Source organism: Accipiter gentilis, unplaced genomic scaffold, assembly GCF_929443795.1.
Source record: "Accipiter gentilis unplaced genomic scaffold, bAccGen1.1, whole genome shotgun sequence".
Classification (NCBI taxonomy): Eukaryota; Metazoa; Chordata; class Aves; order Accipitriformes; family Accipitridae; genus Astur; species Astur gentilis.
The window spans coordinates 35,894-52,631 of NW_026060845.1; the positions used below are offsets into that span (position 1 = coordinate 35,894).

Here is a 16,738-nt window from a genome sequence, read left to right on the forward strand (position 1 = left end):
CAGCTGAGCCGAGTGGGCACCAAGCTGCAGCCACAGCCTCCTTGCGCCAGATGGCAAATGCGTTTGTGACCGTTGCCCGCGCTTCTGTTCACTGCGTTGACCGGAGCGAGGCAGAAATAGGAAAAAGGACCTCGAGGGCACGAAGGAAGGTCACGCGGTGTCGCTCGGTGGCACGCTTTCCCCCAGCCCTCGCTCCAGTAGTGCTGTCAGGTCTTTCAGTCTCCTGCTGGGAAAAGCAGCAGCTCTGGATCCCCCTGGGAGGGGGCGGCCCTTTCCCTGGGTGCGTGACACCCCGGAGGAGACAGTTCCCGCTGCCGCGTGCTCCCAGAAAAGGACTGGATTCTGCCCAACGTCCGGTGTCAGGGCGCTGGGGCTGTTTGCGCTCTACGGGATCCCAGGGATGGGGTTAGTACATCCCCTCCTCGTGCTTGGAGGATTCGGCGCTAGCAAGGACACCCCAAGGGTACCAAGGACACAGGCCTCTCGCTCCCGCTGTGTGAACAGTGTGTGGCCTGGGGGAGTCGGGACAACTGCCGTGAACCGGAGGCCAAAGATCTCTCCTGGCCTGTATCCTGGTAATCAAAGAGATTGCGCTCTGTTCGTGAGGCACCTCTGGCTGCAAGATTGTGCAAGGCCATGTGCTGCGTGACTTGTGGCAGGGACCGATGCTGGGGGCATGAAGGCAAGCGCGCTTCTAAAAGCATAAAACTCCATTTCATTTCAGAGCGCAGCTGAGCCACCCCGCTCCTCAAGACTCTGCCATCTGCACCGCTGTGGCTGGGACCGGGCAGTGCTGCACAGCCCAAAGGCCACCAAGTCACACCCGTGTCCCTGCTTTTCCGGGAGCTTCTGCGATGCGAGCGATGTTCTGGGGGCTGATCTCTTGGACTACAGCTACCCCGTCCCTGACCGGCAGCTGGCCAGGAGGGTTGTGTCCAGGGTGGAATTCCACCTCTCTGACAAGAACCTGGCCAAGGATGCTTTCCTCCTGAAACATGTCCAGAAGAACAAGATGGGCTTCGTCAGCATCAAACTGCTGACGTCCTTGAAGAAGGTAGGCAGCGCGTTGCGTTGGCCAGCCGAGGTGGGAAGTGGCCTCCATGTGGAAGACGCCTGGGTGTGTGGGTGTGCTCTGGCTGTCTGCCATGGCCAAAACACTGCTGTGTTATCAACAGCTTTCTAGCTACCAGTACAGAGCACAGCACTACGAGGGCTGCTGTCAGGTAAAGGAACTCCAACTCATCCAGATCCAATACAGAAGGAAAGTGGAGAAACAACAGAGGGAGCAGCCCAGGGACACAGAGCCCCAGGTCTCATCTGGCCGCTCCTGTGACCATACGGTGTATGCAAAATCAAATACCTGAAGTGCTCCCTTAGATGCAGTTTACAGCCAGGGGACAAGAAGGTGGCAGTTCTGCATTTTGCAGCTCCCAGGCTGGTGGCAGAGCCAAAGCAAAAAAAACAAACCCCAAACCAAACCAACCAAGAGAGGTAAAACTGGAGCGCAGGGAGCAAATGCTTTTCTTTCACCTTAGGCCAACTGCTTGGACGCTCTCTATGCTGCCCTGCCACAGAGGGCATCCCTCTCGTACCAGTAAGAGACATAAGAGTGAATTAAAGCCAGGACCCCAAACCAGACCAAAAACCCGGTTGTGATCAAGAAGAAAGTGGAGAATGCATCAAATATAACAGAAAATTATTTTGGACATTCCCAGTTTACATTTGGAAAAAAGAGAAGGAAAACAAAGAGGAGGAATTAGGTATTAAAAGAAGAGCACTGAATGATAAAGCCATAGCAGTCCCTCTACCACTACAAACCCACACCCCCACACACACGTACGCACACAGACTTAACACCACCAAACTCCCCTTGACTGTGACGTTCACCTCAGCTTGCTGGTCTAGAGATACTGAATGCCTGAAGCACACCAAGGATAACTGAAAACATCTGCATGGCTTTAATGGGAATCCTCCAACTGAAACAAAGCACTTTCTCCCTCTGTCTGCGTTGGCACATCCCCGAGTCACGCTCTCACTCCTCTCCTTCAAAGTCAAGATTCCTAAACGGGAAAAGCGGGAGTGGGGAAAGGTGAAGGGAAGAGAAAAAGAGGGAAAGCATCATCAGTGGAAGACCTGCCAGCTGCTGCTGATTCAGCCCTGTTTGGGGGACCACCCCAGCAGAGAGGAGTTGGTTTGCATGCCACGGTCCTCACTGCCTGTTCCCAGGGACAGGCCGTTTGCTCAGCCTTGCCGGCCAAAGCGTGGGAAAAGCGTAGGTGTGCGCCGTCGCTTGCTGAGGAGCACGGTCACGATCACATGCAATCCTTTACCTTTTTCCTCCCTGGATTCAAAGGGTTTCTGTCTTCAAAGTGAGAGCCTTCCATATGGTCGTTTGTGACATTTCATCCAGGATAACAATCTCAGAAGGATCAGTCCTGCAATAAATATTTTACATAGCAATCCGTGATTATGGGAACTGATGCCACCAAGGGCATTAGCATCAGCAAGAGGAACAGCGGAGCCCCGAGAATCAAAGCTCTGCATAAGTGTGGGAGGTTTTGCTGGATGAGGAGTTTGGGGAGGCAAGCCGGGGAGCTGCAGAGCAACAGCTCTGTGCAAAGGCTCTTGCTGGGGCTTAGCCCCGGTCCGGGTTCCTAAGCCACTGCTGGTACAGATCACGCCTGCAACTCCTCATGTGTTAAGTATGAGGATCTCCAGCTACCGTAAAAGCACTGATGAGGCAAGGTTTGGGGGTCAAACGCGAGTGCTGCAGCCACTCTGCTTGCGGTCAGAGCCTTGCAATCACTTCCTGCAGCCCTGCCCCCGAATTCGATTTTCCCACCAAGCTGCCTGCTGGTTTCTGTGGGATGCCCCACAAAGAGGCAAGTGGAGAAAACTCTGCCAAACACCATCAAGCTAATCTTGCCGGGGGTCCTGGCGCTTGGTGGGGCTTTACCCGTCACTGCTTTGCTTTGGGATATCCACGTCACTGGTCTTCCCCACGTTCAGCTGAACTGAACTTGCAGCAGCAGCAGCTTCCATGGCCCTCCTGGACTCCTGATGTAAAAAAGGGACAAATCACGTTCTCTGTCTTTGATCAAAGTGGAGATAAGCTGAATGCCCAGCACAAACTTAGCAGTCTGCCCTCCGCTTCTGCCCCTTGGCAGCTATAGGTATTAGTGCAGCAGGGGAGAAACCGTTCACTCCAAAGATTTCGGGGCAGGGGGACTGTGTGTTCAAAACATGATTATGAGCAAGTCTTGCCAGCAGCAGCAGCCGCAGCAGCATCTAATAATAATCATCATAATGATAATGACCTTTGTGAAAAACGACTCGTTTTAAAAATTACACCTGTATTCAAGCGTTCAGCTCACTGCTACTTGAGGAAACAAAGGTTACAAAAGTTACAGGCTATTGGGATCTATTTCGATTGAGTGCTGATCTTCCCCCAACATTTCCAGACAAGCTGTAAGAGAAACAGGCAATCTCACAGACACACGGAGATGTCCAGCCCCGAGGACACAGCAAGCCTTACCTCTTCTTCTTCTCCAGCTTCATTTCTGGCATCGTCCAACTTCTTCTTCCTTTCTGGCATAAGGTCATCCAGAAAGCTGAGCTCTCGCTTTGAGAAGCAGAAATCCATCGCTTTCCGGACAAATACGAGAGCCAAAACCTTCATGAATAAGAGGGAAGATGCGGTGAGCTCAGAGACGATGCCACCTCTCACTCCAACGCTGCAAACACCCCGCTGCCGAGCGGTGGCAGCTCTTACCATCATGGGAAAGATGATGGCGGCACGGGACACCTTGATGGTCCAGAGCAGGACGAGGCAGGTCAGCTGGATCGCCGTGAAGAAATGCACCTTTCGCAAGGGCACGTGCCGCAGGTAGATGAAATCCGGCTGGTGTTTCGCTGGCATCCAAAACAGCTTCAAGCGATCAAAGAACTGCGAAATAAAAGGGAAAGGTTGCCACCTTGGGACTGCGGCAAGTTTCTGGCCCTCTCGAGACGTGGAGGCACTTTGCAGCATCTCGCTTGCCGTCAGAAATACTGGATCCCACCGCATTCCTCCTGGGAGCAGCACCCATTTTCCCTTCGCTCCATCTAGCAACCGGCTTGCCCCTGAGAGCTGCCCACCAAACGGCAACTATTCCATGCCATTCCATTATTAGCATTTCTCGGCCCACTGAATCCCCCCGCGAGGATTTCCACCAGTGGTAGAAACTGCCTTCCCTTTGCACCAAATTCCCCCGCTTTTCACGTAACCAAACACTGACCTGCCCTAAACCCTGCAACAGAGAGCGCTGAACTTGCCTGGTCCTCCCAGCCCTCTATACCTCCTGTGCCTCCACCAATCTCTTTCTTACACAAAAGAGTTTCATTGCTTGCTCTGCGAGAAGTTTTTCCCATGCCACTGCTTTTTTCCCTGCTGCTACAGAGACAAAATACCAGGGAGCCGACATGCTGCACGCTGTAAAAGAGTCCGTACCTGAATTCTTCTGAGCGACGACACACCCATGTAGAGAAAGACGCCATAAAGCACAGGCATTGGTATAAACTGGGGGGGGGGGGGGGGGGGGGGGGGGGAGAAAAAAAAAAAGAAAGAATGCAATCGTTTCTTTTTCTGTATTGCATTTTCAGTATTACCACCCTCTTCCACAGGCACTGCCTAAAATTGCTTGAAGCTTTCCAGCTTCCATTCAGGCTTAGAGATGGGTCAGATATTAACCATTGTTTTGCCATTTTGTGCGCACGAGTGAGCTAAGGCTCTGCTTTAGGCTGAACTTGGGAGTTATCTCTCCTCAGAATAATCCTATTTTCCAGAAAGGTTGGAGGAAAATAGGCGATTTCACCCGTGCTACCCTATGCCGCATTCTCTGGCGGTAGAAGAAACACTTCTGCCTATTCTTGGGGCAACAGGCAAAGGCCACAGGCCTCCTTTTAGCCTAGAGACGAGATTACTTTGTGGGAGGAACGTGCAAGGAAGCCCACAGGGATGACCTCAGTGTGTTTAGCTCCTGGGAACGGCTGCTCCGCGGCATTTGGGGAGCAAATTGCAGCCACTAAAGGGCTGCCTGTTTGAAACAGAGCAGATGTGCTTGTCTGAATATGCTCAACTGTAACCCATAAACATGGGTGGGCCTGAAAGACACCCAAAAATTCAAGCAGTTGCGTTGCTTGCTCGCCTCGAGCACACCAAACGGGGGCCTGAAGGGCTGCAAAACCTAACCGAGGCTGGTTCCCACCGTTGGTCAAGCCCCAAGGGTTGGGACCACCTCCTCCTCCTCCGCTCCACAACTAACTACTCAGGCCTGCAGAGAGGGGACTGTTTTTCTGTAACCTCCAACAAGCTCACGGTTGTTGGGTGGTTTGCATTTTCCTCTCACCTTTAACACGGAAGTGAAGAAGACAGAGCAGCCCATGAGCACAAAGATCAGCAAGCCAGTGACTCTCTGCTCTCGTATCCCCAGCAACTTGGGTTGTTCTCCTGGAGCTGAGCAGTCAGACTCTACTTTGAGGCTATTCACGTGGGTGATGGACAGGACGGTCGCAGCCACAAACCAGGGCAGCCCCATCACAGAGCACACCCCGAGCATCATGGCCACCACAAAAAGGTCCAGGTGGTACCCGCATCCTTTCTGCAGGCAGGAAAACAAGAAACAGAGCATCCCATAGCACAAGAGCAAGGATAACGTCGCAAGTCAGACTCAAACCCTGCTCGAGCACAAGTCAACTTCTTCAGAATTCAAAACAAGAAATGGAAACAAGCAAGGGTGTATGCAGGCTTTGCACAAGCACCTGGCATGAAAATCTGGCAGGAGTTCAGACACAATGGATATGCAGAGCTTGTGCATTAAATACTTCTCCAAAAAACAACAAGCCACAACCCAAAAGCACCAAACCATTTTTTCCACTCACAAAGAAAACTGTACCACTTGCAAGGAAGGTGTGACTCTGAGTTATCCCTGGCAGCGCATCAAAACAATTCATTCCCCACACCTGCTGCTGCTGCCATTTTAAAACAAAAACGCAGTTCTCTATTGCTCCAAGATTAATTTGCTCCTCCAAAAGGTTGCTCATCTGAACTGCCCTGTCACTTGCTCCCTGCATCATCGTTAATCCAGGAGAGCATCCTGCCACGCAGCCTGACCTTGTCCCAAACCAATGCCTTCAGAAAGCATCGGGAATAAGAGCTTCCCCCCAGACCTGCAGCCCAGAAGGGGCTGGAGTCATCTCTCGCAGGCCCTTACCTTCAGCTTGTGCTCCTTCCTGTTCACAATAACGGCACTGATCTGCTGGTCCATGAATATCAAGATGGTGCAGAGCAGAGCTGGGACGAGCGCAGCCAACACCGTCCACCAAGGGTTGGGTCCTATGGGGTTGATGAACCACCCGCGGTCGTCTCTGGTAGGCTGCAACAAAGCCCATACATCAGCATCGTCTCCCAGCCCAGGCACTCCACTGGCTTTCATTTTCCCCTCCCTCCTTGCGTCAGAGCACCTCCCAGCCCTGGCTTCATGTCCCCCTCTCCCGGGGGCTTCAGCAGTGCCAGTCTCCTCCTTGCAAGCAGCTCTAGATACTTCCCCTGTAGGTATCTAGTTTTGGGGCCATCTTCTCATTTCTAGGAGGAAGCAAGGCACTTGGAGGTGGAAGAGGAGATGGTCACACCACCAGCATCTCCTCCAGACTCAGCCCTGCCCTGCCCCGGCATCACCTTGTGGCACCCCCACGTGCCAAAACACCCCGTACCTTGAACGCATGGGGGACCTGGAGCTTCGGCAATGGGATCCCAACCACAAAGTCAAGGAGCACCATGATGACGATGGTGAGGAAAACAGCAAAGTTGCTCACTGTGGACCGTACCTGGGGCGAGAAACCAGAGGTGAGAGGGGCATGGCAAACAGGGCCGTAAGGTGAGATGCAAGAGTTGCAGACATCCACAACATTAAGGCTGCTTAACCAAATCCCACCACCCCTCTGAGCACATGCAGCCTGATCCCTTGCTTAGATACTGCTGCTGTGTTTGTCCCTGTGAGATCTGGGGTCAGACAATAAAAAAAAGCTTAACTAGGCCAACAAGGGTTGGTTTAAGTCAAAATCTAAAAATAATAATATTAAAAATAAGAAAACACATGTCTGCCACTACAGCTACACTCACAGCTACAATGGCAACAAGGCACTGAGGCATCCTTTAGTCCTCAAAAGGAAGCTCCTCATTCGAATCTACTTTCCACTCGAGCACATAATGCACAGAAGGTAGGGGAAAAAAACCAAACCGAAAACCCCAACCCCCAAAACTTTGGGAAACCTTACTTCCTACTACGTGAGGAGAAGAAAAAAAATTAAAAAAAATCAAACCCCAAAAATCTTCAATCTGGGGCAGGTCACGAGGCAGGTGGGAAACGCTACGATGATTTTGCACTCATGGAAATGAGTGTGGGACATCCAAGCTCTTGGAGAGCTTGGCCTGCAAGGCCAACGTTTCCCAGCTTGACCAAGGCAGGGCAAATACTGCTTAGTGCTCCAGGAAAGCCATTTTGGGAAACGAGTGCGGAGATGGACACTGGCCACCTCCTTCTACTTACTCTGGTTGGAAAGTAGCGGCTGGTTTTAAACGTCTTCAAGAAGCTTGACAGGGCAAAGGTGGCGAAGAAGAGGATGCAGCACCAGAAGAATACATCAGGGGTGTAGGGGCCGTCGCGTCCACAGGCAGGTCCTTGAAACTCCCCACGCAAATACTGACATTTCTGGAGAAACAGAGCGTCAGGACACAAAGGCAGTGCACGTGCGGCAGGGAAACCTCGCATAGCTAGGGGGTTTTGAGGATCTTGGTCCAAGATCCACGACCCTGTAACTGCTCCTGCCAATGGAGATTTATATTTAATGAGCAGCAGCAGCTGAACAAGTGACACATCGAACTACACAGCGGAGAAATGAGATGTGAGGAGACACCATACGCTAGTAACACATTACAAGAAACACTCATCCAGGTGACACTCTTCCATCAGTTGCTTGCATTCATAGCACTGTGTTTCCTTAACTGCATCTGGCTTCAGTCCTCACATCTTCCCGCAAAAAACAACATGCCAGGCTCTCCCAACCCTGTGAAGAAAACCTCATCAGCTTTCCTAACTAAAAAGTAATTCTTTTAAAAATTATTTTTAAACCTGAAAAGGACTAGGATTCACAGGACTAGCATCATTACATTCACTTCACAGTCCTCCTCAAAATGGGAGAACAAAAGATAATTGACATGACAAACGCCACAGTTACAGACGTTCCTTCCTGGGGGTGCAGTTCGCACACCTAGGAGCTCATGCATGCACGAATGGGTGACGCCAGGCAGCAGCCTTCTTACGTGCCTCTGACCTCAGGAAGAAACAGATAACATGAATACTTTTACTCCATTTGCATCCTGAGGACCAGAGATGAAGCCCAAGATTTGCCTAGATGACACAGTCAGTTCCTTTAAGGGATGAAATTGTTCGTTTGAGTTTGGCTTCAAGGACTCCCACAGCTGGCGATTAACTAAGAGGTATGCTACAGCGAGGAGCCCGACACACAGACTGCAGGACAACTCATCACACCAGGCCTCTGAGCTTGCAGTTCTCCGCAGGGCCCGGTGCTGCCTGAGCAGGTGGATGGACTTCCCAGTTCCAGAAATACAAGCTCGTGAATCAAACCCTCCTCAAGCACGCAGGCAAAACTGGCTGCGCTTTAGCGAAGCAAACCAACGAGGAGGCTTCCTTTGTTTGGGTGCCTCCTGTCTGACGATGCTCTGGGCTACTTTCTCTTCCTGGCAGCAACAGGAATAAGTTGCTCTCATACCTACCAGCTTCTGACAGAGAAAGAGGATGATCTCGTTCTTGCCTGCTAGGACCAGGGGTGGCAATAACGCAGTCTGCCGAGACTGGAAGGGGATGCCTTGGAGGCGGAAACACGCGGGTGTTCATTACTCCTGGGCACTCGGAATCACGGGAGGAGATGATGCCGAAGGGCCTGATCCGATTCACAAACTGACGCACCTTAGGACTGAAAAGGCTTCTCCTTCCACTAACTTACTTTTCTCTGCAACAACAGCCTCAGGAGAGTAACTTCTCCGTAACCCTTTACACTACAGCAACTACAATACTTAATCCTAATGTACCTTACAAGAAAACTACTGCGGTCTTCTCTACTAGAGGGCCAACGCTGCTGCGCTTTACATTTTATTAACCTTTTGAAACAACGCACTAGCTTTCCTTGCAATCGCATTACGTGGGCTTCCTGGGACTTCATATATGCACGTTCGTTTTCTCTGGCTAAATCAGATTTGGAACGCAGGGGTGGCCATCTGAAAACACTGCAAAACATTCTTTTTACATACATCAGTTCTCTGGTGAAGGCAACAACTGAGGAGGATCTTCAGCTAATGTAAAACTGCGAAGCTCAGAGGAGTCGTACTCCAGCTAAAGATCTGCGCACTACTAGGCAGGAATGTCAAATTAAGCAATGCCCAACAGATACAAGTCATTGGACCTTTTCTTTTACAAGTAGGAAAGAAAGGGTACACAGAAAGATAGTGGTCTGTAGAAAATGCATGTAAATCATCAAGATTTCCAAGGATTACTCGAATCGCTTCCTGGAGAGGCCAAAACAAGAAAGGAAGGAAGAATATTAACAAGATAGCCACAATCCCACTGCCAAGTACAGTTTTCAGGCTTGGGAAAAAAAAATAACATTACAGTTTGCAGGAGTCATGGAAGAGCAGGTTCCAGATATTTTGCTTTTCCTCCTCCCCTTCTTCCCCCTGCTCCCTCCCATCACCTTAGAGCACGCTGCCCTAACAGATTCACAGAAACTGAAGTGAACGAATATCTTAACCCTGAATTAACATAGAAGCAATACTATGGAGAGTGGAGGTGTGCTTTTAAATTTAACAAGTTCTACATTTAAGAAGCCTCCTCCTTGCCAGCACAACACATGCAGTATTGACCTGTTTCAAAAATAAACATATTCCCCTTTTTTGGAATATTGACCCAATTCAGTTACAAAGGAACTGTAATTCAGCCCCAACAAACTCCTGCTTTATAAACGGGAAACTTTTTCTAGGAATACCTTTTGTTGGGAAGTGGCTTGCTGAAAAAGGACATGGGCCTGTGGAAAAGTTCACACAGAGCAGAGTTCTGTGTGAAAGAATGTCAGTTTGAGCAACAAGACTAGGCCTTGGCTGAAAATAGCTGGCTTTACTGATATTGGGAGAAAAACAACAGCTGGTCTCGCTGTTATCAGGAGAAAGACAGGGACGGTGTGACCTTGGCATAACTTCACAAGTAACTTTTGAAGAAGTTCTCATGAGAAAGTTACTGAACACGCGTAGCTGCCAACCACAAGTGGGTGTGTTTTAGTAATGAATAAACATTAGCAATGTACCAATCATATTAGGACTAGTAGGCATAATTATCGCAAACTGTATAAATATGAGCTATCCGTGCAAATAAAGTTGAATCACTTCTATCACTCATATTGGGTCGACTTATGTGCATTCCTCCGCCGCTCCAACAAATGGTGCCCGAACGGGGACCGAAGAAAGGGGAATTGGAGCGACGGACACTGAGAAGCACCGGTAGCAGCGACCGGGGGGCAAAAGATTAACCGAACGCTGATCGTCTTGGTTGGTGTGTTAACTCTCGTGCCTGGACCATCCAAAAGGGGTTCGCCGTCAGTGAGGGCTACTGGAAAAAGGCTGCAAAGACTTTTTAACCGAGGTCCCTTAATCAAGGTAGCACCCAGGAGTATCAAGAAGCCGGCCGGCAATGGATCAAGAGGTAGCCCTAAAATTATTACAGTGCTTTTTAGAAAAGCGGGGAGTAAACTGCATTAAGCAAATTTCGGGGTTGGTCGCGTTAAGGGATGCTTTAAGAATCCAGATTTATTATTTAAGGAGAGTGAATGGCGTAGATTAGGAGACGTATTATGGGATATGGTAACTGATGATGATAAATCAGCTAAAAAACTAATGAAGCAAGGACAGAAACCTTTCAATTAGTGTGGGTACAGCTTTTGAGCTTAGTACCTGGAATGCTATCGGAACCTCCCTATGGGATGAAATTAGTGACGGGTCTAAAGAAGTTAAAGATCTTGTAACTTTATGGAAATTGATTAAGACAACTCTGTAAGAAATGAAAGCAGATCGTAAAGCGTCTGCGTCTGCTTTTGCTGCTCTCTCTCTCCAACCGCAAGCGAAAGGGAAAAGCGGGGAGAAAAACATAATGCAGCGAGAGAGACTTTTTGGAGCTTGTTCGCCTACTCTCGTGCCCTTGACTTCTGCTCCACTCCCTGGGACTGCCGATATTAATCAGCCATCCGACAGTTCCCAAGCCTCCCTAACCGTACGATTAAAGGAAACCCTACAGAATCAGGGAGTGAGTAAAAATCTGCCTACGAAAAACCAGCCCTCAGATACCACCGTTCAACATGAACAAATTATACCTAGCATACACCCTGATTCAAACAATGCAAACAAGGACTTGGCTACTCTAATAATAGAACAAAAAGAGACAATGTTAGAATTGTTAAAGGAAATGGGGAAAAGAGACGGGGAAACCAACCGCACCCGTGACAGACGCGGAGCCGCCTGTAATAGCCGCTGCAGAAGAAAGGCAGAGACATTGGAGGGGTGTAATAACAGATGCCATTATAGAAGGGACTATGCTCTAAGCATTCCCAGTTATTGCATCAAATGGACAGAAAAAATGGGAGGTGTTTGACTGGAAGGTCATTGAGAAATTAAGGAATGCTGTGAGTCAGTACGGAATCAAATCTGCGTTAACTCACCAAATACTGCAATTCATTTTTTCTGCTGATACGCTGATACCTCAAGATATTAAACAGCTAGCACAGTTGATTTTGACACCCGCCCGAATGTTAGTGTTTTTCTGGCAGTGGGAGAAGCTCTGTGATAGGGAACAAGCAACATCACGACAACAAACAGATCCCCTATGGGGAGTAACCATGCAGATGCCGATGGGTGCTGGACCCTTCGCATCAGGGAACGCTCAGTTACAATGTGTCACTGAGGTTCATCATCTATCACAGATCTTGGCGTATCAAGCTTTTCTTACCGTACCAGACAATATGTACAGCCATGCTTTTACCCAGGTGAAACAGGAGAATACAATTTATGACCACCCTGACATGAACGAGGGCATGAAAGAAAACATGTTCAAAATACTCGCTTTTGAAAATGCTACTGAAAAGACACGCAAAGCATTGTGTAATTTGCCGAAAAATGCAGACATCGTTGATATGATAGAATACACGGATCGATCAGTGGACTCACAGAAAGTAGCCTATGCTGCCACAGCTCTCCAAGGAGCTACAAAGAAACACAAGGCCAGTAAGACGCCCTTGGTCAAGTGTTCTAACTGTGGCAAACGTGGACACATTAGGAGCAAATGTACAGGTACTGTTAACAGTAAGTGCTGCAACAAGTGTAAGAAAGATAACCATACCACCAAGAATACAGGAAGAAGGGAAACTTTACACTGACCGCGAAGGCCCCTCGCGTGACGACACGAATGCAAGGGGCTTGAGCTGCCAGCCCTCAGGCAGCCTCGCAACCACCAGATCCGCCACCGCAGGAAGCTCCAGAGTGGATGTGGAAACCGCAGTCAACATAAAGGGACCATTGGGGTTTGGACTTAGTGCATTTTTAATGGGGCAATCTTCAACAGCTCTAGAAGGAATTCTGGTGCTCCCAGGGCTTATTGATGCAGATTATTGTGGGACTGTGAAAATTATGATTCATGTTTTAATCCCTCCTGTTTCTATTCCTAAAGGTACCAGAATAGCACAATTAGTTCCATTCAGGTCGTGTGTTCCGAACCCAGGTGAAGTACAACGTGGAGATGGTGGATTCGGCTCCCCAGGGAAACCGCAGGTATACTTTGCCATGGACACAACAAGAGGTAAACCAGAAAAGGTAGTGCAATTGGAAGGGCCCGATGGAGTTGTTGTCAAGAAACCGATGACAATCAATACAGGTGCTGATGTTATGATTATTTCACAATGCATTTGGCCTCCATCATGGCCATCGATCAATCCAAACTTTGGTATTGCAGGGATAGGGGGCACACAAGCCACCTTAGTAAGTCAGCTACCGCTTACATTTGTGTTCCCCGATGGTGAACACATTACGACGTGTCCGTATGTCATGACTACCCCAACTGAATTGTTTGGCCTCGTAGGCCATGATTTATTGAGCCAAATGAAGGCAATGTTAGTGACGCATCCTTTTTAGGAGCGGTCACTGAGGGGTAGCCGATTCTGAAAATTAACTGGAAAACAGATGAACCTGTTTGGATTGATCAGTAGCTGCTAAATTCTGAAAGGCTACTAAAAATACAAGGGTTAGTTGAGGACCAGTTGAGAGCGGGACAAGTTGTTCCTTCTACTAGTCCATGGAATACATCAATATTTACCATTCCCAAGAAAAGTGGGAAGCGGAGACTGTTACATGATCTCAGAGCTGTGAATGTGGTGATGCACAGTATGGGAGCCCTGCAGCCAGGTTTGCCATCTCCAGTTATGCTTCCAGAAGGATGGGATTTGTTAATTATAAATCTAAAAGATTGCACCCAGATGGCGCTGAACGGTTCGCCTTTTCGGTACCATCGATTAACAAGGCAGAACCCTATAAGAGATACCATTGGGTCGTGTTACCGCAATGAATGCGCAATTCCCCCACGATGCGTCAGGTGTATGTGGCCTGGGCATCAGAGCCTGTAAGAAAGCAGTTACCTCAGTAACTTGCCACAGGATGAGATTTTAACTCAATTGCAGGACATCTTAAGCCATCGCGGAGTAATAATCACTCCTGAAAAGGTGCAAAAGGCAGCACCTTGGAAGTATTTGGGGTGGCACATAAATGCTAGCAATGTTAAACCTCAGAAGGTTCAAATAACATGAGAAATTTCAATGTTACATGATGTCCAGAAGCTTGTGGGAGATATCCAGTGGGTGCGGAATCTTTGCGGTATCACTAATGGCAATATGACCCCTCTGGTAGAACTCTTGGGTATGAGAACACTGTGCAGATGAGAAACGGGAAATGACAGAGCTGACCAATTGGTTGCAGCGCCACGGGAGCCTCCTCCAGGGAATCGTTTTCAACAAAGCACGGCAATCGCATGCGTTCTTGCACCAACCCGCTAGGATGTTAGCAAAGCAATTTGACTTACCACTTACTGATGCCCAAGGTATCGTTAAAGCATGCCCTGATTGTCAAAAGGAAGGGCTCGGCTTGGGCTGTGGGGTTAACCGACGAGGTCTTTTGCCATTGCAGTCGTGGCAAATGGATTTCACCCATGTCATGTGGTTTGGTGCAAAGCGTTCTGTGCATGTGTGTATTGATACCTATCCTGCTGCCATGTGGGCCACGGCACGAACTGGAGAAAAGGCCTTACATATTGAATGACATCTTCACGCTTCTTTTGCAGTACTGGGTGTGCCTCAAGAAATTAAGATGGACAACGGCCCAGCCTATGGTTCTACACGATTTGCTCGATTTTGTAATTTGTGGGGAATTCACCACGGTACCGGTATTCCACATCTTCCCACAGGACAGGCTATTGTCGAATGGGCCAACCAAACCCTAAAAGAACATGCTGCAAAAACAAAAGGGGGGAACCCAGGGCTTACTCCCAGAGGAACGATTGGCCAAAGCCTTATTTGTGCTAAATTATCTTAGATTGACAGGTGATCACAAAGACCCACCAATGGTAGTGCATCATGTTCTTTTACAGGCAGAAAGGACGCAACAAAGTACAGGAATCATGGTAATGTATAAGGACCCAGAATCCAGGAAATGGTGCAGATCAGCAGAAGTAAAACTTACTGGGAGATCCTGGCTAAGTGGGACAAGCCATGGCTTCGCACTGATGCTGGACCCGGAATTGTTCCAATGGCGACTGGCACGGCACCGGCGGGTGCTGGAGCCACTGATCTGACAGATTCTAACTAATAGAGTATTACTAGTGGACACGGAGTCCTTCAGAGAGGTTTTCAGAACAGCGTGCCTTATTGTATATAGAACCTGCTTTAGGTAAAAAGTGTGTAAAGCATAATTTGATTAAACATAGTGTGATTACGGGAAGACAGTGTGGGGTAAAAGTTAGTTAAAGCCAAAATTAGGGGTAAGGTCTATTTCCATTAATAACCTGGGAACGAGGTTGATTGTGTTTCCACAGATACAGGCCCACGATGGACTCCTGTTCGATTTGCATGACCATCATCATCTGGAGCATCATAGATGATGTGGCAATATGAATACTACCTCAGCCAAAAACTAATGTATAGGTCACCTTGGCTAACATAACAGGTCAAGATTCTCTGTGCATCGCAACTGTATCGTAAAGCCCATGAACCAATAGACAAGATGGCTATGACTCGTGCAGCGCGCCTGGCCAGCGAGCGCATGCGTCATAGATTGCAACCGAGGCGGACTTTTGGCACCCGCTGGCCACGTGTGCTAAAACCCGTTCCTCTGCAAATGTATAAATACTGGGATTTTCCGAAGAGCATCGGGCTGGTGTACGGTGAGGCCATCGTTGCCTCTGTGGGGACGCCCACGGAAAGCTGGCACCTACCGATTGCTGGGCTGAGTTCGTGGAGCAAGATGGCACAAGAATGTATAGATGGTTCATTTTCCTCATGGTCTGGGTCATTAGGGGTAACGGGTTGGCTCAAAGAATTATGGGCATTATTGTAGTTACTGTGATTTTAGCTATTGTAACAGTTTTACCTTGTTCAGCTTATTAAGGAAAATGGCATCCCAAGTTATTAAGCAAGCCTGGATTGCTCAAAAACAAAAATAGGGAGAAAGATTTAAACGGAGACCTACAGTGGATTCAACCTTGTTGTGGTATTACAAATACAGACTTACAGCCGCTGCTGGATTTATTGAGGGGCAGCGATAGCTTAACTTCTACAAGACAACTAAGTGCACCGGGACGGCAAGCCTTGACAGCAATTGGACAAAAAAATCACATCATCCATGTCTGGCAGATACGTTCCTGATTTACCCATAAATTTGAAACCTTATGCTGAGATTGATATGGAACACACTGACTGTAGTAAGCAGCATGACAGTGACACCGGTGATTGATCCACATCGGTTAACACCATGGGACAGTAAGAATGTTTGGGTGTCACTAGCTAAAGCTACTAATCAAACCTCTTTTTGTGTGCTTATGTATTTTATTAGGTATAATGTTGTTTTTACTGTGTTTAATTAATTGTGTTCACAGATCTTTGCAAAGGGCAATACAGCAGGTGTTAAAATTTTACCTCAATCTATATACAAACAAATAGATTGGCTGAAGAAACATACACAAAGATCCAGCAAGAAACTAGTTGGTTTGATGGAGTGTTACAATCAATATTCGGCGGGATAACACTATGGGTAATGTCATTGATTAAGGAAGCCTTATGATGGTTGGGTATATTGATATTAATCTGTGTAATAGTTAGAATTCCGTATGGGTGCATGATAAAAGGAGTCTCAAAGCTGACACACCAAGCTCTACTCGCACAAAAAGAAAAAGGGGGAATTGTTGGGAATTGGCTTCATGAAAAAGGACATGGGTCTATAGAAAAGCTGTGCGAGCAGAGTTCTGTGTGAAAGAATGTCAGTTTGAGCAGCAAGACTAGGCCTTGGCCGAAAATAGCTGGCTTTGCTGATATCAGGAGAAAAACA

At 48.3% G+C, this 16,738-nt stretch overlaps 1 protein-coding gene across 1 annotated transcript in view; it reads right to left on the reverse strand.

The window, feature by feature from the left end:
* Positions 1-1,151: 1,151 nt before the first annotated feature.
* LOC126036925 (electroneutral sodium bicarbonate exchanger 1-like) overlaps positions 1,152-16,738 on the reverse strand; it is a 363,065-nt gene continuing 347,478 nt past the window's right edge. Inside the window, exon 15 of the mRNA XM_049797149.1 lies at positions 1,152-2,060. The gene's annotated coding sequence lies outside the window, so the exon portion shown is untranslated. The remainder of the gene's footprint in view (positions 2,061-16,738) is intronic.